This window comes from Strongylocentrotus purpuratus, unplaced genomic scaffold, assembly GCF_000002235.5.
Source record: "Strongylocentrotus purpuratus isolate Spur 01 unplaced genomic scaffold, Spur_5.0 spur5_scaffold_3, whole genome shotgun sequence".
NCBI lineage: Eukaryota > Metazoa > Echinodermata > Echinoidea > Camarodonta > Strongylocentrotidae > Strongylocentrotus > Strongylocentrotus purpuratus.
Genome location: NW_022145609.1, coordinates 37,300,784 through 37,326,437, shown reverse-complemented (window position 1 = coordinate 37,326,437; position 25,654 = coordinate 37,300,784). Strand labels below are relative to the sequence as shown.

At 37.3% G+C, this 25,654-nt stretch overlaps 1 pseudogene; it reads right to left on the bottom strand.

Moving 5' to 3' along the window:
- Nucleotides 1-19,604: 19,604 nt before the first annotated feature.
- Nucleotides 19,605-22,403, bottom strand: LOC586757 (annotated as a pseudogene).
- Between the last annotated feature and the right edge of the window lie 3,251 nt (nucleotides 22,404-25,654).

The window sequence follows — 25,654 nt, the reverse complement described above, 5'->3', positions numbered from 1 at the left end:
GTTACGTGTATGTACGTCTGGAGTTGTGGTAATTGGCATGATACGAGGGTAATCGCCCATGTTCAACACAACCCTGTTCCATTTCTTCAGAGGTAAGATGAAGGGTCTGATTCTCGCCACATACATGTATGCACAAACTGATTCATCGCATAGACGTATAACCTCATTCATAATAATTATTTCAAAGCGAAATCTAATTTTGACAGCATCTGCAAATATTTTGCGATAGAGGATTTAGGGCACTAACATAATATTAAAAACCTGTAGTTTTTTTATATTATGTTTAATAGGCTATAGGTTTTCCAGCCCAATTTCATCAGTGTTGCATTCGAATTCATGAATAGGCGTTTAAGTTCGAACGATTTTCGTCAACTCTCTGCTCTCATGGTTCATTTTCATTCTTTGAGCAATCAATTCGTTTTTTATCATTCCTTTTAAATTTCATTTCAATCTATTTAGAGAGAAATCCATTCAATTTAGTGACACGAAGTTGTCATTCAATTTCGCGCCAGCTGGATAGACGTTCAATTTCGTCCTTAATACCAATTTCAATTTGTTTTATAAGCACACACCTTCGCACTTTGAACGTTCGAATTAATTAACATAAACAGTTCTGTAGCTTTATGTAATTCTTACCGCAATTTGTTCACGTCATATTAGATTTTGTTCACTGTTTTAATTATATAATTTCTTTTTCATTTTTAAAGTTTCATGTATACTTTAATCATGTTTTATATATTTTCTTTCTATTCGTGATGTACTCTCCTCGAACCGCCGCCTTAGTCAATGTACAAATAAATGTATGCGTATGGAAGTGGAGTTATACGAGCTCTTGCTTCAATGACGGTTTGTCAGAGGAATGAGATATTTCAATATAAGGCAAAGGTCCCATTTCAAGTTACATAAAGTTTGCATAATTTAATCAAACAGATAGAGATTGCAAAGAACATAAACAGTAAACAAACCCCCAAAAGACTGCCCAAATGCTATAAATGATTGCCTATTCGTGAATTTGAATACCTTAACGATCATCAGGGTAGTGCAGGTGCGAATTTAAATGCATTTACGTGCATTTTTTTATTTGAACGCGCTTTTTACACGTTTATGTGAGAAAATCATGAAATCGCATGCTAATACAATCAAATTGGATGAACTACTTAGCTTTTTGAATGTTGATTTCGGTGATCATTCAAATTCGCTCAAAATTGAATGATCACAATCGTTTAAGCAGATGCAACTCTAATTAAATTGGGCTGGGAAACCTATAGTATTTTGTAAATTCAAACCAACCAGATAAATAGGGAAAGATCGAAAAACATTTAGTTGGTGTTTAACTATTTCTGTCTTATCACACTATTAAAAGAGTGAAAATTTGAAAGAGATCCACATAAAACAGTGGATTCGTTAAGATCTTTGTAAATTTACGATATTGTACTGCTGAAATGAGGTAAATTGGAAAGCAACTTGAAAAGCGATAACATCGTGGAGTCAGTACCACACTGCGATATTTGACATTTACTTGATTTCAATAAGTAGCCTACTATTTTTACGCTTCCTTTTTAGTATTTGGGTTAATTCGTGTTATTTTTCTAAAAGTATTTTCGTACGATTTTGTTTTCATTTTCCGCGCTGATTTGTTTAATTTAATGTACAGTGGCAATTGGAATTATACTGTTTACTTATTAAGTGCAGTATAAAATATGTTTTAATTTCACTCTAAAGGTTAATTCGTTTTCACGTTCACTTTATTTTTTATTCTTTATTTTGTTTATTATCTATGTTTTTATCACAATTTACATTTTGTTGCTTATGTTAAAGTTCGCACTATAAATAAAATCAGTGGATATCCCTTTAATACAGTCTATGTTCATATCTAGTCTTAACCAATGTAACTTTATTTTTATGATAATTCTTCTTCCATTGTTGAATTTCTAGCCTTTACCAAAAAACATACATTAACTAAGTACAATCCTAAAGAGAATGGATGAACAACTGGAGAAGTCAAATGACTTCTAGAAACCTACCCAATCAGTACTTCTCAGAATATATTCCAAAGCAAGGTATTCTCCAAACGAAATTATTACCTCCGATGAATGAGATTTAGTATTCCGATGAGTACTCCATAATTATAACATATCAAGGGAAAACAATTCTGGTTTTGTTTTATCAGCCATTAATACAAAGCATTCTAACATACAACGTGATTTGTTCAGTTACGGAAATGGGACCCAGAAAAACCGGACACGCTTAGACCGGGTGCGACGAGTGGCACAGAGAGCGATAGGGCATGATTTAACTGATATAAACTGTATGTTCGAACAGAGACTCACGCCAAAAACAAACAAAATCATGAAAGATCAAAGTCACCCACTTAACACCCAGTATTCTTTCAACCGTTCTGGAATTCGACTAAACGTCCCACGCACAGACCGAGCACGCTTCCGCCGATCCTTCGTACCAAACTCTATCCACATGTTCAACCAATTCGTTAAGAGATAATAATAATAATAATAATAATAACAATAATAATAATATTAATAATAACAATAACAGTGACGTAGCGAGAAATGTGGTATGATTCGTCGGACGAATTCGGCTTTCGATATCAGTGGTCTTTGCTCCGTGTGCTCACAAACATGTGCTATATTTCACGATCGAAATTTGGAAGAAGTATGTTAGCCGTTAAAGCAAGGTTACGGCGTATCCGTCTTCAGGACCATGAGAAAACAAAATCTTGTTGGCCTGGGTTGACCAATTTTTCTTGTACAATTGTACTTGATAGTCGCCACATGTTGTGTGCATACATTGGGCACAGACAAGAAAAACACAGTGTGTGTCACATCAGTGGCGGATCCCCCCCCCCCCCCCCCCCCATATGGAAACGTTTGCTTTGATTTGTCTCATAAAAGAAGTTCACCACAAACTGACTCCCACACGGTGTTGAGTGCTCAGGAGTCACGGGCCACTGGCTTCACCGGGCAGGTAGTTCCATTATGTGAATGGGTAAATTAACTATTACAAAATGAGGGGACACATCACATTGTACAATAGGGACACACATTGTTTTTATTGTGCAGAACATACTCTTTATTGACTTACTTATTGCATACAACTATAAAAACAAAATGCATTTTGTATTCTAACAATTGGAGTACAAAGAATAATAACAGGTGAATGAAATGCATTAAACATCACAAACACCTGGGGAGGAAGCATTCATAAATTTGAATACATATAGTTGATAAACGACTCCGATGAAACTATAAAACAAAAATGAAATTTGCGTTCTGGCAATTGGAGTACAAAGAACGATAGCAGGTGAATAAAACGCTTCAACAGCAACAAAAACACCTGGGAAGCTAGGAAGCATCCATAAATTTGAATAATTTAATTGATAAACGACTCCGCATGTGAATGTTTGTTGGAGCAGAAAGCAGTGGATTCCTAACAACTCGAACACATTTAACAGAATGTCGGAACGTAAATTAAATTTGGCGCGGTTGGAAATGCATCTTTCTACCCTGCGACTTTAATGGTACGATCCAGTAAATTAAAACAGTAAAATGGCTCTTATTTTAAAATTACTCATTAAATAAAACCCAAAACTTCAGTGATATCAGAAAAAATATGTTATATCTTACTAGTAATTAAAAATAATATAAAACATTGTGAAAGTGTCGCATTTTACGATAAAAGACACCGATTTAGCGAAGATGAACTCATTAATGCGCTTGCATCAGGGAATTCAAGGTCAAAAGGTCAATTCAGACGCTGATAAATTATTGGTCGAGCCTTTTGTTTCCTTTATTCCGACATAATTATACAATCAATCAAAACAAGTTTAATGCCAAAAGAAAGCTAACGATTAGTATTTTCATTAACCGCTTGCCCCAAAGTCGCTTGACCAAAGTGAAACGAGTGAGAGCTTGCGAGAGCGGCCAAAGTGTGATTGAAACTCGCTATTTGTTATTCTTCAACGCAAAAAGAGTCGTCATTGTGCTGGATAAATGTATTTTTTCCGACGAAAGTACAGAAAATTTGCATATGGTCTTTTTATATTATACTTTATGAAATGTTACCCGAGTGACTTCCGGGCGCCCCAATGCTGGAAAGACACGCACATTTTAGAAAACTTCACTTTTTCATGGAAAAATGCTTATTTGTTCTATGCACGCAAGTCAGATTGAGCGGATGATACAACGTTTCCATATGCTGGCCAAAAAAAGGGGAAAGATTTTTTTTGGTGTGTTTTCAAAAGAAAGCAACAACAAAAAAGTTTTCCTCCCCCCCCCCCCCCCCCCCCCCCCCCCCCCCCCCAAGCCACTGAACGAAATATATGCAACGTAATTTTCCAATTTTCGTGATTAAATGCCTTAGAAACCCTGAGCTTCCGGGGGCTCTGCCCCCTGGATTTCACCTAGGACCCATAGTCAGGCACCTGGATGCTCATCTGACGGTAATTTAATGCCTAAAACCCCTGAGTTTCCGGGGCTCTGCCCCCTGGATTTCACCTATGGCCTAAGGCGGACGGCTGGATGCTAAACTGACGGTAATTTAATGCTTAAAATCCCTGAGGTTCCGGGGTCTCGGCCCTCTGGACCTAACGCCAATGAATGTCTTGCCAGTGTCACAAATAAGGTATCAAAATATGTTCATCTGACCGTAATTAAATGCCTAAAACCCCTAAGTTTCCGGGGCTTCTCCCCCTCGACCCCACTAGGGGTCCTAAGGCGGGCCCCTGCATGCTTGTCTGACCGTTATAAAATACCTAAAACCCCTGAGCTTCTTGGGGCTCCGCCCCTGAACCCAACCATTGCCCCGAGGCGGGCCCTGGATGCTCATCTGACCGTAATCTATTGCCAAACACCCTGAGCTTCTGGGGGCTCCGCCCCTTGGACCCCACGCCAATTCGTGACCTGCCAGTGTCACAAATAAGGTATAAAAATTTGCTCATCTGACTATATTTAATGTATAAAACCCCTGAGCTTCTGGGGGCTCCGCTCCCTGGACCCAACACCAATAATTTGTGTCCTGCCAGTGTCATAAATTAATAAGGTTTCAAAATATGCTCATCTGACAGTAATTAAATGCCTATATTGCTCTGATTGTCTCATTTTCGCTCGCTGGATCACTGCAGCACAAACATAGCTCGTTCGACGTCACTACCAAACTAGCCAATCAGCTGTCAATGACGTCATATTGAATGCGGCGGCAAATATATTTTGTGAAATTATCGAGAAATCGACTATTTCTAATTGCAAACTAGTTTTATTTTTGGATGGAAAAGCAGCCATTGTTATCTTGACATTCATTGAAGTCATCAGAATAGAGTAAGTTACTTCTCAGATGATTCAAGAGGTCCATTTTTTAGATAAATTTTCAATTTCTTAGAATGTTCCACTGTGTTGCAGGGTACCTGGTGTATGCCATTGGGTGTGATGTGTTCGCGCGCTATTAGTACAGGCCACCGCGCCGTCGGGTGTATTCTCGAAATGATGTAGGTGCAAAGCTAGAATGGCTACCACGCCCATTTCCCCCTCTAATTATGCCTTTCTGAACATTCCTTTCCTTATCTCAATACAATAACTTTCACCTGCCTAAGTTATTCAAACCATACCGCCTCGCCACTTCCATTACGTAATCATTAAAAGGATCCGCATATACAACATTTTCCTGCTATATGTTGTACCGCAGGAAAATACAAATCTCCCTGGTATACCTTAGTCCAAACGATAAATATGTGCCTTAAACAAAGCAGGCGACAATCGGCGTAGCAGACGACACTTGATAGTAATTTTGTATGTGAGATTGCTTTGCTAAATATGAATTACTTTGTTAATAAATATCAACTAAAATTTCTTTTACATATCTTTAAACCATCATTGATATTTAATAATTCATGAGTGAGTAAAAGAAACATACCAAACTATATAATGATATGAAATACTTGGTGGCATTTAGGGGAGTTTGACGTGATGACCGATTGCACCCCTCTGTTAATAACCGAATAGTCCATGGTGTGTCATGAATATTCATGTTATTGCTTACCTCGGGAAAATGTTTGCTTTTACTAAATGGAAAAATTACGGTGGGGGGGGGGGGTTGGATGAAATGGACATAATGAACCAAGCAGAAGTGATCTATGATAATTCATGCTTCTTATCCTTCGTGTGCTTGATCTATAATCTTACAATCGCTTGGCAGACTGAGTCCAAAGTTCGTCTTGTTTCACATGTGTATTATAGGCAATGGCGAGCTTGCAACCTATTTTGAAAAATTACGGTGGGCTAACTTTCAAAAGTCAATGAGACATGAGGGCTCCAATGAAAGAGCTAGTGATAACGTACGTCGGGGTGGATGTGCTTTTCGTTTAAACAAAAAATGAATTTGTAACGATTTTTGAAGAAAAAAACGTCCATAGGCTAACACGTTAGGCTACTGACTCTGACGATAGGGGGTGTTGTGAAATGAGACTAAACAGATCCATATGTACCCCCTGAGCTTCTGGGGGCTCCACCCTTGACCCCCGTCGAGAAACGTTCAACGGGGCCTGCATGTAAGAGTGGGGTGGTGGGGATTTTTTTTTTGTCTACCCCCCCCCCCCCCTAACGTTTTTGCCACTTCCGGTGTCACCGTTACGTACCAATATTTGGCTCGCATAATTTTAAATTTGGGCCCACCCCCCCCCCCCCCTAAGAAATCCTGGATCCGCGTCTGTGTCACAGTGATGAGAGGGAAGTAGAAACTTAGCCATTCTCACAAGAGACATAATACGGTTCAGAATTGCTAATAATATTTACTGTTTGTTTTTACATTTTGACCATAATGATTATCTTTATTTCTTCAGAAAGCTGAAGTCGTAATTTGGCTTGTTCAGGATCGAAACGTGGTAAGTTCTGTTAATTTACAGGGTGTCCCAAAAATGGGAAACCCGAAAACGAAGGGATATTGTAAAGAAAAGAAGGGATATCTTGATTGCACCCCTAAGTCATGCTTGCCTGAACAAAATTGTCTTAAAAATTGTGTGTGAAAAATCTCTTGCGCCACTTTGGCGTTATAAGCATGAGTACATCCGGACAAAAACAGGCCGGCTCTACAGGGACACGTCACAATATCCTTTAGTTTTTCGGTCCTTTTTGGGGGACAGATAGCTCAGTCGGTAGAGCAGTGCATGGTCTCGTGATCCGATGACCTGGGTTCGCGAAACCAAGTTGATGTGCTAGTGCCCTTTGATAAGGCATCAATCCTCATTACCCGATGATTTGTAAGAAACAGAGCATTCTTGAGCATTCTTGGGGTCGGTGATCCAGGCATGGCAACGATTTCTATTGATATACCCATGTACCGTGTCTACTATTGGTTTAATAAACAATTCCAAGCTCCCCCATGAGAGGTGTTTGATTGTGTACATCTACATCAGAAACGTCATTAATTTATATGATCAGCCGGAAAATGGAAACCCATGCAATGACGGACATGCAGTTGCTTAGTTTTGGCTTGTACTACAAATTGCTCTCTGCAGAGGTGATTTCATTGCGTGAACAAAAATGTAACAGATTTTGAAATTCCCATTAAAAAATGAAAAACTGGGAGTTCGATGCATCAACAAGCATTTTATATATATATTTATATTTTGTACAGATTTCTGTTTCTAGTCATTGCTGCTGAGTTTTGAGAACCGCTACCTAGTGCTTCACAATCAAACTAATCACGTAACCTGCGAAATCGAAAATGGGTGGCGGAATATCAATACCTGGACTGCAGACACGGAAACCAACCGACGAAGAACGCGACTGTAGGTGTGGGGGATGTGGCGTGATTCTCGTCTGTGAGGTGGTGGCCAATATGGGGCAGGACACGTACGCATTTATAAAGCGGGCTTTGGAAACACGAATCGACACCGCTTCAACTAAAAGTGGGGTCGGTGAAGTTCTGGATGGAACTTTCCTTGAGGTGGGGAGCTCAGTATCAATTGTAAAGGGCGATTTCCTTATCACTTACCTCTGTAAAAAAGAGGAGAAGCCCATGTGTACCGATTGTTTCAGGGAAGCCTATCCAGAAGATTTTGCGGGTGTTCTCCTGACATCTGTTGGAAAGGCCAAAGTGATTAACTCGAAGTACCAATGGCGTCAAATGAGCTACGGAAATCAGTGATTCCTGAATTCGTATATCTACCAATCGCGTAGGCCTACATCCTTCTGTAATTCCAAATTAAGTTGATTTATATTTAAAGTAAAACCCTGTCAAGTAAAGTATACGATTGTTGTTTTCATGTGGGTTCCTGTTTGATATCGACAATGCAATGACAATGTGATTGCTATTTTACAGCACACAACGAAAACAAACATTCTGTTCCCCTAAGGAGACCATTTAAATCCACAAGTGAATTACTTGATCATAATAATAATAATAATAATACTCAATTTTTATATAGCGCTTTTTATCATTATAATTGTCTTTTGAATGGGGTAGTTTTTTGGTGTTCAGAGTTATAAAATGGACATGCAAGAATAAAGAGTTTTTCTACTTATGTTATGCAGTGGGTTTTCGTTGTCTGGTTGATATGAGGTAAGAAAAGGAACTACCAGTGGTTCCTTGAAATTACTTTAATCCTTTATCTTCTGATATGAAGGTGTTTGTAATAATGCAACGTTACATTTATCATCTTAACATTGTTCTATCCGAGTTGGTTAAAGCGAAAGTAGTATACGTTTTATTTAGCATTGTAAATATCGCATGATACCTGATTTAATGTTATCCACAAAATGCATTTATTTCCATACCCTGCACGAAATACTGTAAAACAGAGTTACTTTTGAATACAGCTTAAGTGTCTAGGCCTATATAGATGGAATGCAAGTCAAATGTTGGGATCTGCTTTAAAAACAATTATTGCCAAAGTTGCTGTTTTTTTCGCAGAATATCAAGAAAGATTTTGTGTGGTCAGGCAGGCAGCCATACGTACGACCTCTATAATTATGACCACAGAGCATAGCCCTGAGATCGAAAGTGTTAAGATTTTTCCGGAGGGAGGAAAACCCGAGAGCCCGGGTGTTTGTAATAGACGAAAAAGCTGGTGAGGAGTTGACGTGCGAATGTGATTTACTTGAAAAGAGTAGTCCTTGATGGAGATAATTTTACACCATACACTAAAAATATTTTGCCTAGATTAATTTAGAATTCGTGCTTATGAGCTTTCTATAGCATAATTATTGTCCCTCTTTTTAATAATCTAACTACATACATGATTTTAGTAGTAGTGAAATCTTGGAAATGTAAGAAATAATTTTTGTTTATGTGATCCGAGCTGTCGGATCTAACGCGTAAAATGAAAGAGAAGTTCATCTCCCCAGTTTACTTAACCCTCATTATCTATGTTGTAAAATCAAGATACAAAGGATAGTGGAAAAAACGTTTGTAAAATTGATTGACGACAATGGTACAGTGTTGCAACAACAAGAGGATATCCTGAATGAGGTTGGGTTATATTATGAACGTTTGTATAAATATCATCCAAATTGTGATGCAGAAGATCTTTTTTCTCACATAAGTGAAGAACATTTTCAAAGTCTCACAGAAGAAGAGAGTATTTCTTTAGAGGGAGAAATTTCTCACAGTGAAATTGAATATGCATTAAAGAATATGAAAAATAATAAAGCTCCTGGTCAGGATGGATTTACTGTGGAATTTTTCAAAGTTTTCTTTGGAGAATTAGGCATTTATATGATGCGTAGTATGAATTGTGCTTACACTTCTGGAAAATTATCTATCTCGCAAAATATTGGTTTGATAACATTACTTCCTAAAGGTGACAAAGTAAGACACTTTATCAAAAATTGGAGACCAATTTCTCTGTTGAATGTTGTTTATAAAATACTATCAAGCTGTATTGCTAATAGACTAAAAAAGCTATTACCTCGTATTATACATGCTAATCAAACAGGTTTTATATCTGGACGATTTATCGGTGAAAATGTTAGAATTTTATATGACATTATTGCTTATACTGAAAAAGAAAATGTTCCTGGAATGATTTTGTTAATTGATTTTAAAAAAGCATTCGATACTGTTTCTCACCACTTTCTGTATAAAACTCTTTCCCTTTTTAAGTTTGGTAGTTCGTTTATAAAGTGGATAAAGATATTGCATAGTGATGCATACTCTAGTGTTATGGTTAATGGGCAAATAACATCAAGATTTCGTGTAGGAAGGGGATGTAGGCAAGGGGATCCAAATTCTCCATACTTGTTTTTGTTGTGCGCCGAAATTCTTGGGATGTTAATTCGAAATTCACACTCTGTGAAAGGAATTTCTGTCGGTTCAAAGGAATTTAAGATCCTTCAGTATGCAGATGACACAATATTGTTTCTTGATGGCACAGCTGCTAGTTTCTGTAACGCACTACATATTTTGGACCTATTTGGAAACTGTAGTGGGCTGAAGATCAATATCCAAAAAACAAACGCAATTTGGATTGGGGCCTCAAAATGTAATGAAGATATAGAATTAGAAGGAAGACAAGTGAATTTTGTACATAATGATTTTTTTTCGTTATCTTGGTGCTGACTTTCATGTTGTTATTGACAAAATACCAGATTATAACTATGATAGAATTTTTGACAAAGTAAAACGCCAGATGATTTCTTGGATCAAAAGGAACATTACGGTTCTTGGAAGAGTTACAGTTGCTAAATCATTACTGTTAACACAGTTTAATCATCTTTTTATGGCAATCCCAGATCCTTCAGCTAAGTTAATGAAAACCATAAAAGTTAAGTTCTTTAACTTTATATGGAAGAATAAGCCAGATAAAATCAGTAGGAAACAGGTTGTTGGTACATATGAAAGAGGGGGACTTAAAATGCCAGATATTGAGTTTTTAACATGTCATTAAAGTTAACATGGCTTCGAAGAATGGTTTTAGGAACATGTAATGATGTAAGTCATTTAATGCAATCGTTTTTAACAAAACCATTTGTAGTAGGGTTTGGTGATGAATATTTTTCGGCATTGTCTCATGAAGTTGCTAATCTTTTTTGGAGACATGTGTTTCACGCTCTGTCTATGTTGAGTCGTAAAGAGGGAGAGGATTGGTTAACTTATCCGTTGTGGAGAAAAAGCTCAATAAAAGTTGGACAAAAATCTGTATTTTTTAAATCTTGGTATGAAAAAGGCATCAGATGTATAAATGATTTGATTGATGATAAGGAAAACCTCGGACTCGTGAGCAATGTGAAAAAAAATTCTGCTTAAAACTAAATTATTTGTCTTATTATTCTGTAACTCAAGCTATAAAGTGTCGATATCAAATGTATATTGAAAAAAATGTGGTAGATCCTCTAATGCCGTCACATATCAAAATATTAGTACATGACATAAAAGGTTGTCAATATATTTACAAAACTTTTCTTGGAAAAACAAATTGTGTTAACTCGATATGTATGAAATGGGAACGACATTTAGATTATATCCCTGAATGTATAAGAATGCAGAAATATCATAGAATGATATTTCGTTTTACTCCAGATATTGATTTAAGATATTTTCAGTTTAAGATAGTAAATAGGATTCTGTATTTGAACAAGCAACTGTATAAGATGAAAATAGTAAGTAACGATAAATGTTCGTTTTGTAAAAAAGAGTTGGAAGATATTGTACATTTCTTTTACAATTGTGAAATCAGTAAATCAATCTGGAAGGAAACGGTGAAATGGATAAATGAAGGTTCTCGATTACAGATAGAGTTTAATTTAGAAAATGTAATTTTTGGTTTTGAAGACAAAAGAAACGATGCTTTAAATTGCATGGTGACTTTGATTAAGCATCAACTATTTGTTCAAAAGCTTAATAACAAAATTCCAAATCTTAGTTCTTTGAAGAAGAAAATTATTCAATATTATGAAGACGAGAGATATATCCATTCTATATCTGGTATGCATAACAAATTTTTTACTAAATGGCAGGCACTTCAACATTTGTTTGTATGAACAACAAGGAGAGAAATGTGAAAGTATTCTGTTTTGTTTGAGTTAAGGAAAGACTTTATTTCATTGAATTGTAAAAATGTTTGTTTGACTCAATAAAATAGCCTATGGTAGGCTAAAACGTTTAAAAAAAACATTTATATTTAGTATATAATGCTCCCATTTCCTTCCATGAAAAAATTAATAAATGAACCAAAGTTATGCGGCGTGTAGTGCTATCCGGACATGAAGGTCGATGATTCTGTCATTCATTTTATCAAACGTAGCAAATCAATTCACTCATTCTTTAAAGAAACAGAGCCCATTGCGATCGCAGTGAGCTCTACTGTGATAGGACTAATACATTCCTACGGTCGGTCTTAAAATAAAGTCGATTTTAAGAACGGCTAATCTAGCTTGGTCGCACACGAGTGAATGAGAGGTGCATGAAGAGGTGACCGGGGTTGTGTGGGATTCAATAGAGTAATATGAGTTTATAGATGATTTTCCAAATAAATGTAGGTATTCAACATGGCCTAGCAAGATTTGAGAGAGAGTCTCTCCTGCAGACCCGTGTTGAATATCTAAATTAGATGTGAAAATAACGTGATGAAACTTCAAACAAATGATTTAAACTTTTAAGATATCCTGCCTCCAACCCCACCCTATCCCTCCCCCTCTCTCTCTTTCTCTCTCTCTCTCTCTCTCTCATTCTCTATTTCTCCTTGTACGGAGCAGTTCTTTATAGAGGGAAAGGTTGTGATAGTAGTGATTTTTTGCCTTAAAACAAAGTTGTGTAGCTCAAAATTGGAGAAGAAATAAAAGGTATCAGGATTAACCCCTGGACAAACACCCCCTGTAATTACCCCAAAAAACTACCCCAAGGACAATAAGCCCCCAAAGACAATAACACCCCCCCCCCCCCCGTGGACAATTGCCTAATAGAAAATTACCCCTAGGACAATAACCCGCCCCCTGTTCATTACAAGGGAAGTCTATCCTGCCTTGTAGTATTAATATTTGATTAAAACCAACTTATTATGTTGGTTTTAATTAAAGCAGTTTTTCGGGGGGGGGGTATTTGTCCAAAGGGGGAATTTTCAGGAGGAGATGGGGGTTATTGTTCTCGAGTGGTAATTGTCTTAGGGGGTAATTTTCCGGGGGTACGATTGTCCTCGGGGGGGGGGGGTTGTCCTCGGTGGGTAATTTTCTGGGAAGTATTGCCCTTGTGGTCGATTGTCCCGCTGGTTATTAGCCAGGGGGGGGGGGTAAATATCCTAGAACCCCCCCCCCCCCACCAAAGAGTTAATTAATTCATTAAACTTACACATTTCCTTTCAATGGTTCTATAGCATGTGCCCCGGGATGTGCCCCACATTGTCAGTTTTGTATATGTGACATACAGCCAGCTTTAACACATTCAAATAAGAGGGATAAATATAGATCGATAAGATCCAAATACACCCATGTGGGTTTACGCTCGTTGGGACAGCGAATATATACACGTACACGTACGTTAACGTACAAATCAAAGAGGTGTTTAATCTTAATTAGCAGCTTACGAGACATGTATAGCAAAATTGATGTAGCTAATACCCCCTTCACATACACGGATTTTTCTTACGGATCGCACAAATTCACGGATCTTTCACGGATCCTTACGATATGGCCACTTTTACGACCGGTTTAAGAGTTATTACGAGCTTTTTGCGGTTTATTACGAATCATTACGAGTAATTACGATGGATTGACGGCAACAGTCCACGATTTGTTACGAGTTGTCACGGATAACTACGAGCAACTAACGTGTTAGTTACGACCTGAATAGTTACGAGTAAGTTACGAGTATTTACGAGTCCTTACGATTTTTAGCCAAAAAATAATAACTGAAAATGAAGTGTTCGAATTTGTATTTTATACCTTTCCCCAAATCGTAAACAGTTTGTAAGCATACGTAAATTATACGTATCTATTCGTAAAGTATTCGTAACTACACTTAAAATGCTCGCAATAACCCATATCAACACGTAAAGCCATCGTAAAATGACCCGAATAAAATCATTAACAACACGTAAGCACGCGTAACCATCCTTGAACTGCTCACAATAATCCGTAAATAATCCGTAAACAAATCGTAAACTAACCATAACGAATCGTTACAAAAATCTGTAACGAGTCATTTACGGATTCTTGCGAGCAGTTTACGGATGGTGACGTGTTGTTGCGAGCGGTTTACGGATGGTTACGGATTGTTACGAGCTATTTACGAGCTATTTACGGAGAAATCAATCCGTGGACAATCGTAAGAAGTTTTTGACATGCCAAAAAATTTGCCTCTTCTTTCACGGATCCTTAAGAGTGTCTACGAGTTGTTGCGAGTTGTGACGAGTTATTTACGGAAATCAGCGAGTTATTGAAGGATGCTTGCAATTGACTACGAGTTGGCGATCCGTAAGGTCTCGTAAGAAAAATCCGTGCATGTGAAGGGGGTATAATTGAAGATTGAGGATTAAAGATTGCAGTAATAATATCAAGGGGACAGACACACACACGAGACATGTTGTAGATCTTTAATTAGGAATACTGTAATGATAATTTGTTTACCCAGGTTAACTTCATCAGCAGTAATGCTGTACTCCTGAAGACCCTGCTTGTTATCGACTGATATTATTTAACTTACTATATAATTGTTCATATTTCATAATTAATAACGAGCGGAAAAAAGACTAATGACCGTGAGCCGCCAGCTGTTTAATGTACCGAACCGGGCTGGCCAGAAAATACGCACAAAACGGTCAAATGACTTTATGTTGACAGCCTGTCTGGAATCTCCGCATAATGCGAAAAATTGAACAGCGTCGATTTTTTTTTTCCCCTCCTTTTTTCTGCTTCCATTTAAAATTATTAAAAAACTTGAATTCGGCGTAAATATTCATAATTGAATGACACACGCCCATAAGACTAAAACAACAACAAACAACAACATGAAATATAGTCATCTCAGTCATAACGCACTCGGTGATAAGGAATCGCGCGGTATTATGTATATCAGAATAAAATAATTACATGCGTTCCCATGACTACGCGTAGCTCCGGTCAATGGCACAACCCATATTTATATTAGTCATTATATCAGCGATCAATATCGTCTTATCTAATGGGGTATAAAGTGGCGTATCCAGCAATTAAAGGGGCGGACCCGGCATAAACCTCTTGCTCCGTCACACCCGCCACCGTTTGCAGACTTTTCAATTTACATTATCCAATAAAAATTGTAGACGTGGTCCTTCAGTCAGTCTGGGTGAAATATTTCCAGGGAAGCATGGTCTGGACGCCCCCTCTTCCCCTCCCCACCCCCTCCTGCAGTGTTTCCTTCTCCCAGTCCGCATTCACCCCACCCCTCCCCTTTTCATTTCATTTCATCTTTGACCCCTTACTGCTTAACCAAGAGAAGGAAAAAAAAGTCGATAATTTTGTGCACAGGATGAAAAGAGCTTTCATCCCATAACAGACGCCTATTGTCATTCAAACAATTATAGTATTGATTATGATCTAGGGGAGGTAGAAACAAAATTAGAGAGTTGTTGTTGTTGGTTTTCTTCTTCTTGGATTAGATATGTTTGCTATCCTTTTACTTTCTTGTTTAGATGTTCACCGAAGCCCATCAACGGGTCCTTATATACCCTTATACGCTCGCTTATCAGAAGTGCCCTTTAATGGCTGGTCTGCATGGTTAAAGCTGGTTATTGAACACAATACATTTGAAGGCTGTGGAACATTTAACGCCATGATATGATTTGAAATTTTGTTAAACATTGACAACATTTGCTTATCTGCAAAAGGAATCTTTCCAAGAACCTGGAATTAGAGCTATGGTTAATGTAATTTAAATTATCTCCTATTTTGGAAGGCATTTAATTATCTTCCATTTTATTTTAAATTTAAAGGTTACCTTTCTGTGCCTTCAGATTTGTTGGGGGCGGACCCCAACTCTATCTTATCCTGGCTACGCCACAAAACCCTGCTTTATTTTTTTTTATTCTCAGCTGATCCTCTCACAATACCTCGTTAAACTTTTGACCGAACATAAAAACGATCGTTGAAAATAGATTAGTTGTTTGTAAAAGTGCGACATGATTTATAAGTTGTTATTCAATATCACAAATCAAAGATCATAAATCAAAACATGATACTTCAAATGATTGTTTCACCCTTAGTATTAAGTACATTTTTTGGCATGATTCATGTGAGCGTAGAAATAAATTGACACTTAATGTCATTTTATGTCTATATCGCATGACTCTTGCCTATAAAATGAAACACTTTTGATTATCACGTATTGAATGATGGGGTAGAAAATTGAATCTGTTTTAGATCCCAACTTTCCGGGACTGTCGTGACATGAATGTTCAAGTTGAAATTGCATTTTTTTTCTTCATTTTCTTGTTATCCAATTTGTTAAGTTAAAAATCGCTGGTATGCTTCATTAAAAAATAACATTTTCAGGTCTTGTTAATGATCATCGAAATGATTCGATAAAAAATATATTTTATTATCTTATCATAATCATTATGAGATGGCTGTGCTTTTAAGCTTGCCTCTAAAATATCTACAATTTTCAAATTCATAATGAACTACATTCTTTCACTCATTTGTCTCTTTCTAATCTTGTCACCTCCACCTCCTTCTCTCTTGTGCCTACTCTCTTTCTCTCTCTCTCTCTCTCTCTCTCTCTCTCTCTCTCTCTCTCTCTTTCCCTCCCTCTTTCTCCCTGTATCGCTATCTCTTCTTCACATTCCCTTCCTCTTCCCCCGCCCCCCCCCCCCCCCCACTCAGGGGTCGGAATGACCGCATGCGTGTTGCCAAAATATCCGGTAAAGGGGTGCTTTTCGTGCGACAAAGTCCGGCCCGAGAATTGTAAAAAAAGGGTTGTATTTGACTTTTCACCCGGAGATTTCTTTAAAAAGGGGGTGTTTTTCCTTTTTTTTCCTCTCATCTCTTTGGACTCCTGAGAAGTTATTCAGAATTTAGGGGGGTACATTGAGCATTTTTCCTGATTTAGGGGGGTCTCCAAGGCAGAAAAAGCCCGCGAAAAGCCCGCGAAAGGGGGGTTCGGAAATGTTGGCAGTCCTCAGATAGGGGGTGCTTTCAAAAAGAGGGAACGAGCATATGCGTACCCTAAATAACACTGAGTGGGGAGGCCGGGCCTCTTCCTCGCCCATATACACAATAAAAACCTTACGAACACCATTCTGTCTCTATTATTCCACTATTGATGCCTTTGCCATTGAGATGACTTGATTTTATTTTGTGTTCCTATTTTATTCTACATCCTCCAAAGGTCATAGCAAACCCTGGTTATAATCACATACTGAAATACATCGTGTCCTACGGAAGTTCATCCCACGTACAGTGTCTATTGCTAAAAGTTTTGATTTTTTTTTTTTTTTTTTTTATAACGCCAAGACATACATGTTTATATGTATAGTTCTAAAAAAAAAATCGAAAAAAATATGATTTACGGATGAGCGTCCCGTTGCTAAGGTTTATTGTCAACGGGAGTCAAGGGTTGGCTGTTATGTTTGGACGTCTGACCACCCAGAAAGGCGTTAACTCGTGAATTATCCTACAGCAGAAGAGAGAGGGAGAGAGAAAGAGAATCAGAGCCAGTTGCAGGCTCTACATGCTCTAGTGGAAAATTGCTCCTCCACTATTCGAATTCTTAGCTCGAACCCTGAATAAACACTATACCTAGCCCTAACCCTAATCTAAAACCCAGAGTGCAGTGGCGTAGCATTACCAAGAGTCCATCCATCCATTGATGGGGCATTGGAACGATTGGGGGCGGCACTGATCTTACTCATGCTCCTCCTCCTCATCATTAACATCAACATCATGATGATCATCATAATCAAAAGAAGAAGACGAAGAAGAAGAAGAAGAAGAAACCGAAATAAAAGAACGTCAAAAACAACATCAGCAACAAAAAGAATCGGGGAAAGAATTTGGGAGAGAGAGGGGCTGAGGGAGAAAGCAAGAAGTGTTGTTTCAAAAAGCATTAACGTCAAACTGAATACATCGCAGTAATATTATCATATAAAATAAGCGTATACATAATTATGATGTCCAATTAATAACTTTTTAAACTGATTCCGTATTCAATTTCCAACAAGCCAATTCAATTCAAATTTTTTTATTTCGTAATATAAAAATCAAAATATACAAGGTAACGGTAAATTTTAACAATGTTTACAAAGGTTATATGCGGGGCTTTCCATGAAGATTGCGCAAACCTGTGAAGTTGGATCGCCCATTAAAGAATGAAAAGCAATACAAAAAGAAATATAATTAAGTAAAATAAGCAAAGTACAAACAATTTGATAGATGGTCTACAACACTAATACCAACAGTAAGATTGAGTACGTGTATTATATATGTTTGCCAAACAGAAGCACAATATAGGCTTCAATGGTATACAATTATTATTACCATGTCTGACCTTGTGTAACATGTCAAGGTCACCGGGCCCATCATTGTCTGTGAGATAGACACAGTGCGAAAGGAATTAACGATATCAACGAAAAATAATACAAATATCGGAGCATGAAGATTTCCTTTCAAAACAATATCGACTATGCCACCCGAGGCTAATTGCATGCCCCCTACGGTCTTCATTGTCATCATCTTTAGGGTCTGTTTGTTGATATAAGAGATTAATAATCCACAAGATATTTTTGCTGTTGTTTGTCTGTATTATGCGTGACTTTGCTGCTAGAAATCGATATCAGAATAATAAGGTATATATCATAAACATCAGCATCTCGTTGCCCAGGCAACTATCTTGTCTTCCGCTGGTCTGGAAACAAAAGGGTCTCTGGTGTAGACACAGTACATAATCACAAGGTTCAATATATAATGGTATTTTAGATGTTTCTTTCTACCATTTTCTAGCCTGTCCTTATTGTGTTTATGACTGTAGAATTTGTTTAATTACGTTTGATTTATCACGATTTTTAGACATAATTTTCAATTGGGTTGTCATTGTTAACAAGGCCATTTTAATTCTTTTCGTGATCCCACCTCTTTTATATATTATAATTACTTGTCAATAACATGACTATATATTCAATTGCTTTTCCATGTGGTTGGGCAACGTCATTCAAAATCGCTGTCGGCAATCTGTTTTATTTTTCATCCAAACCGCCGACAGGCCTGACACAGTACATGTACTAAAGGTTTTAGAGATCGCATGTTCCATTTTGCAACAAAAAAATCCCTTGATTTCGTTGTTTTAATTCATTTTCGCTGTCCATTAGTGTTGTAGTTGAGAATTTGGTTGTTAAGATAAAATACAATGATGTAACAATTTATTTAGCCCCCCCCCCCCCCACTGGCATAAAAAACGGGTTAAAAAAGATGGTAACATTAATGCAAAGAAAAAAGGAAAAAGGGGGTTTAAAAAAAAGGAGTGCCTATCCCCCCCCCCTTTCCCCATGAGCGCCCCTCCCCCCTTTGGGGGAAATCCTGGATTCGCCACTGCAGTTGACGAGGTGTAATTCTGTCATAGCTGATTCAAACATCATGAAATAACGTATATACACTCAACGATAACAATGTGAATACACAGTCTCGGTAATCATATTTGTTTGGATTGAAATCAATTAAGTTTTATTTTGAATTACACAAAAAATGCAACTTTATCACATAATAATTTTTGGAAATATAATAATTACTTTTTTATTATTGCAGTGGATGATTGCAATTTTCACTCCTTTGGACTATAGCCTCATTTGAGGGGATACACAGAAGCTAGAGGTATTCGAAATGCAGGCTAAATATTAGTAACCACGAAAAACGTGCTTAAAATGGACCAAAACTACAAACACAAGGCTTTCCTTTTACATTACTACAATAAACCGAATAGATAAATACCATTTAAGCCTACTTTACAACAAAATTCATCTGACTGCATGAATGATGATCTTTTATCAAAATAAAGAATGATAGCATAATTAAAGATCTCACATGATTTTGAGTATTCGAAAATATTAAGATTTCACATTACACGCTTTTTCAAAACAAACATGCAAACAAAAATAGATAATAAGTCACATCAAACAATAGGCTCGCATATCATATTCACTTGGAGATGAATCATCCTAAAGATAAATACAACATGATTCAAAGCCGGTCGAAAAATGGAGGTTTATTTTGAAGCTTTGTGCGACAATAAAGAGCGGTAATATTCCCTATTTTGGTATATCGCATATCAAATGATATGATAAACTTTATGCACTTCCAAGGTACTTTGGAAATTACTACTTTGGATGTAACTCCGGCAGCCATTATCAGTGCACAGTGCACTTCAAAGAATAAGTCCTACAATGTACCCTTTAAACACCTGGGCCGAGAGAGATAATTAAGTAAAACGCGTTGCCCAAAGATATACCCCTGGATTCGAATATGCTGTCCCTTGACTGCAAATCAAGTCAATCATCCTCTATATAGGCCTACCAACGTTTTCCACCGTAAAAACATATTAAAGAGTTTTGGGGCATTATTTTACAGAGCTTTCATGATACACGAATCGTCAATGATATTAACAAATAGTTTCCGTTACTCACCGATCTTATATTCGGCGTATCTCGCATATTTTTTTGTGTGGAATATTCTCAAGATATGAGGTATAAATTTGAGTAATAATGTCCCCCCCCCCCCCCCTCCAAAATAATAATCAAGAAATTACGAGAATTGGAGATAAAGAGGAAAGCAAAATACAAAGGAAATTTGGTGATATAATAATGCCTGAGTCTTTAAAAACAATATTCGATAATGTGAAAATATATATGCAATATCAATATTGAAGCAAACAATAATTGGTGGCTTACGATAATGTTGAACAAACGAATAGCTGTAATGTATCTCAAATAAAATCTAACAATTATACAGTAGGTTTGCGGATGCACCACGTGAGTGAGAGAGGGAGGATTGAGGAGTCCTGACAAATCCTAAAATCTAACATGTATATCACTTGTGCCTTGGAATGGGATTCAAATCCTCTGGGTGACATATAGCTGGTTTCGGTGAGACTAATGTGTAAAAATAATACTATCTGTGATTTTTTTTTTAAGCAGTCACACACTATAATGTAATAATATGGCACACATCAAGTTTTTGTTCTAGACGTACATTCACGCACATATAATTTCAGGGATAAATTTCTCTTATTTATTCTTGATATATCCCATAGACAATACCAGTGGCGTACAAGGAGCCATTTTTGTAGGTATATTGGGCGTAGGAGTCAAATTTATCGTTCCAAACACACTGGCTTGCCGCGCAAACATCGGCGTGTTCCGCTGATCCGATGGTGACCAGGGCGATGATCTTGTACCGTGGGATCAGCAATTCCTTGACACGGTGCTTGATAACGTCGGCAAGCTCACGGCAGAGGACTTGGCTCTTCTGGGGGTCGTAGCTCTGCGATTCCAGCTGGGCGGTCAAGATGTCTTCGATGATCTGCTTGGCGGCACCGACCATGAATTTCCGATCGGGTTCCATCTTGTAAGTGCACTCGAATCGCACGGCTGGTCGGCCCGGCGCCGTACTACCGCCGCCTCGGGCGTCCATGGCGCTTCGTTGGGTGGACGCCGAATATTTGCTTCCTGCTGTTTGAGCCATGACTGCAAAACTTTTTTTTTTTAATTCCCAGCAGATGAATCTTAAAAAGCCGAATGTAATGGGCAGTGTGAAGCTGATAAATGGTGGGGCGAATCAGTAAATTGTTATGACGTCAAAGTCTTATGTTCAGTTCAGGTGCATATTATAATGAAACATGTTCATTTGTAAAGAAGTTGAAGATAATCAGGGGCGGTCGTAAAAATATCACCACATAATGTATGTCAGGTATCAAAGAAGATACAAATAAAGTACATCAGTTCTAGAAGATGAAGACTTTCAAAAAGTTTCGAAGATACTCTCAAATGTTGGCTACTTCAAGTTCAAGTTAATTTGCTCCAAACGTCGGCATCGGAATGCGGCCAACAAAATCACTGACGAATTAGTGTCCACTAAAACGAGATGACTTACAGATTTTATTGGCATTAATTGATGAAATAAGATGGTGGGATGTACCACAAAATGACCTTACTCTGGTAAACTCCGTACACCGCACTGCCGTCTGGAATTGAAGAGCAACTCCGACCTTTAATAATTATCACCTAAACTCCGGATGACTGCAGATAGTCGAACTATGCTTTCCACTTCACAAGTCAGATCAAAGTCCAAAAGTTCACTCAATGTCCCGCAAATATTCCCCGAATGGCAACAGAATGAATAATATCAGGAAAATGAATTTTGAACCCCCAGGAACGAAAAGCGCTATAGCCTTGTGTTAGGCTTTTTCCACCCGAACGCTGGTTCGGTTTCCAAGCAAGATTATCGATCTCTCACTGATAGATGAATAAAGCTTGTAAGCGCGTTAATCGCTTTCGCATATTGTTCCGCCTTTTGTACGAGCTGGACAAAACTTGAAAAGAAAATGGGATACACTGGATTCGATGAAAGGGTTGGACATGGTAAGGGTTGTTAAGAGACGACCCTAAAATAGCTCAGTCACACCGCCATACTGACCCCAGAGCGGCCATTTAAGGCTACGTCAATTTGTGTTTGGTCTGGTGGCGGACTCGTTGGTGTGACAGAGGTTTTATAGGATTATTTTCCCTGCCACACCGCCAAATCGATTCTGAACTCACTTCAAGCTGACCGATTCTTCTCTATTCGGGGTTAAAGTAAATTTTGGTCGGCTGGCTGTCGGCCTCGTCAGTGTGACAAGGGTTACTATAGAGGGTGAAAGGGCAAGAGGTCGTTCCGTCATTCGTAATCCCAAACACCACCTCCTGGACCGACATGAAAAAGATCTTCGTTGAACCATGGGTTAACGTTTTAGCTCCATTGATACAACTCAATTTGACTATAAAGTGAAGATAAATAATCCTAATAAATATCTATTTCCTTAGTGATTGACAATTTTTAGAGTTGAGGGTAAAGAATACGGTCCTTTTTATTCGCCCTTACTTTCAATCATATTCATATACTCTAACTTCACTTAAAACTGTTTCACCTTTCACTGGCAGCCTTTTAAGTTTAAGGAGATCAAGCTAAGGCATTTCAGTTTTTTCTTTTACATTTTGATTTAACTCAATATGGAATGCTCCCTAGTGCACTATAAAAATAATAATAATAAATTATATTTCTATAGCGCATTATACAAGATATGTCTCTATGCGCTTTAAATTGTATTACAAGCTTAATTAATTACATGCATCTACTATTGAACTATCCTCAAACAAAAATTCTGACAAGATCTTAACTAAAATAGTATAACAGTAACTAGATAGATAAACATTATAATTCATAAAGTGCAGATTAATAATTGAATTGAACCCAGTGATCCGGGTAATAATACTTTAAGCACCTTTTGTTAGTTAATGTCAAAGCGTTATATACAGTGCGTCCCAGAAAAAACGAAACCGAGATTTATCGATATTTCATCATAACTTAATCACAATTATAATTGATAAATGACACATATTTGTAAAGCTTAGATCCTCCTCTTTCATTTGATGCAACTCATATAATGCATATTTCACGCATGAGTCAATTGAAGAGAGGAAACCAAAAAGTCATTTGGTGGACGGTATCTGAATTTCAAAGAGAAAATCACATTTCTAGAATGTCGAGTTCCTGTCCTTTCATATGACACCTCAACCTGGAAAAATGAGCAAGGAATGACAAAGTTCGAAAAAGCTTTAAAAGTTTTAAACGAATTCGTTTTCACTGGCTGCCTGTCGTAGCAACAAACGGAATTAAGACTTAAGTCCGTTTCGTTGACAATCAGCCATAGACGAAAAACTTCTGTCATTTATTAATATAGGATTTCCCGGCCAAATTCGCGTGTTTGTCTTTCGAATTCATTTACTTTGCATTTAAGTTGGCGCAGATCGGCTTTGCCATGCCAATTATCATTCAATTGTCCAGTTTCTGTATTTAATTTAGGATTTTGGTCGAAGGGTTTCATAGATCTGTCATTCAATTTAGAAACTGCTCAACTAGCATTCAAATTAATATTCACTTGTCGAAGCGTAATTTTTATCATTCAAATTAACACCTGTCATTCGTATTCGTAATATTTTTATTCAAGTTAGGAATGTTAGGGGAAAGAATTGCAACAAACTTTTACAGTTTTTAAATAATGCAGTTAAAATGCATGATTTGCCATTGGGGTCTAAGCTGTTATTCCATTTATTCATTTTCAGGACAATGCAGATTGGTGTAGTCAGACATAAAGTAAAGAAGGGGCGAAATCAAGGGATATGGCATTTCTGCACGGACATGTTCATATTCCAGGGAAAGGTGGGGGTACCCTCAATCGCCCCTTTTTACTACAGACTCGGAATTTTACAAAAGTAATTCACATTGTCTCTTATACCCAGCACAGCCCTCTGTTTTTCTTAAAGAGTTTCATAGTTTACTTGCCCGCAAGCAGATCGATGGCTAAAGATTCGGCTAAATAATGACTCATGTTCAAATTGTTGACTCTGGTCCCTACCCTAGTCACAATATTGTACCTTTCTTCCATAATGAAATTATGATAACTTTATGATGAAACATAAGACAAACAACTTCCTTACATGAACATTTACAAATATATTGAGACCATCAGGTCCGTAAATGCAAGTCGTTGTTTTCTTCTTAACAATCAAACTTAAATGCTGATGAATATTAGATAAATCTAATAAGTATAGTGTATAAATGCAAAAAAATGAAATACACATGAAAAAACAATCTTGAAAGAAAAAGAATGAGCTATAACAACGAGAAATGTATATTGACCATCAATTTAAGTGCACAAAGTGCTAATTTGAATGCTACAAATGAATTAGAATGCTGAAAGTACATCGTCGCGTTGTCAGAAAATCGTGTTGCGCAAAATCGAATGAACAAATAGCGAAAGAAGCACATTGTTCATTAATTTGAATGAAACATTCGTAGATTCTAACGAAAATTCCATAGATTTTAAAACTAGAAAAAGGAATATAAACCCGAGATATACCTGACTGCACTAAAACTGTCGAATTTGAACGCAAGACAAATTAATATGAACGACAAATTCGCGAATTTGGCCGGGAAATCCTATAATAAATGTGACAAAGTTATGCTAAAACATCGATAATTCTCGGTTTCGTTTTTTTCTGGGACGCACTGTATATAAGAAACCGGTATTATTGTCATTATTACTATCATTATCATTATTTTCATTATTATTATAATTTCATTATTATCATAATTTCATTATTATCATTACCATTATCATCATTAATAGCCTTCTAGCATATATATCTTTCTCCTCACTGCTTTTTGTCTCTCACATCCCCCCTCTCTCTCTCTCTCTCTCACTATCTCTCTCTCTCTCTCTCTCTCACACTATCTCTCTCTCTCTCTCTCTCTCTCTCTCTCTCTCTCTCTCTCACTATCTCTTTCTCTCTCACTACTTCTCAAGTACACATAGAACCACAAAATATGACACAATAGACTTGATTCATCTGACAAGACAGAAATATAATTGGTTACACGTTGCCAAGTTTCATCACATTATACAGACAAAATACAGAGATAGAAACCGACAACAC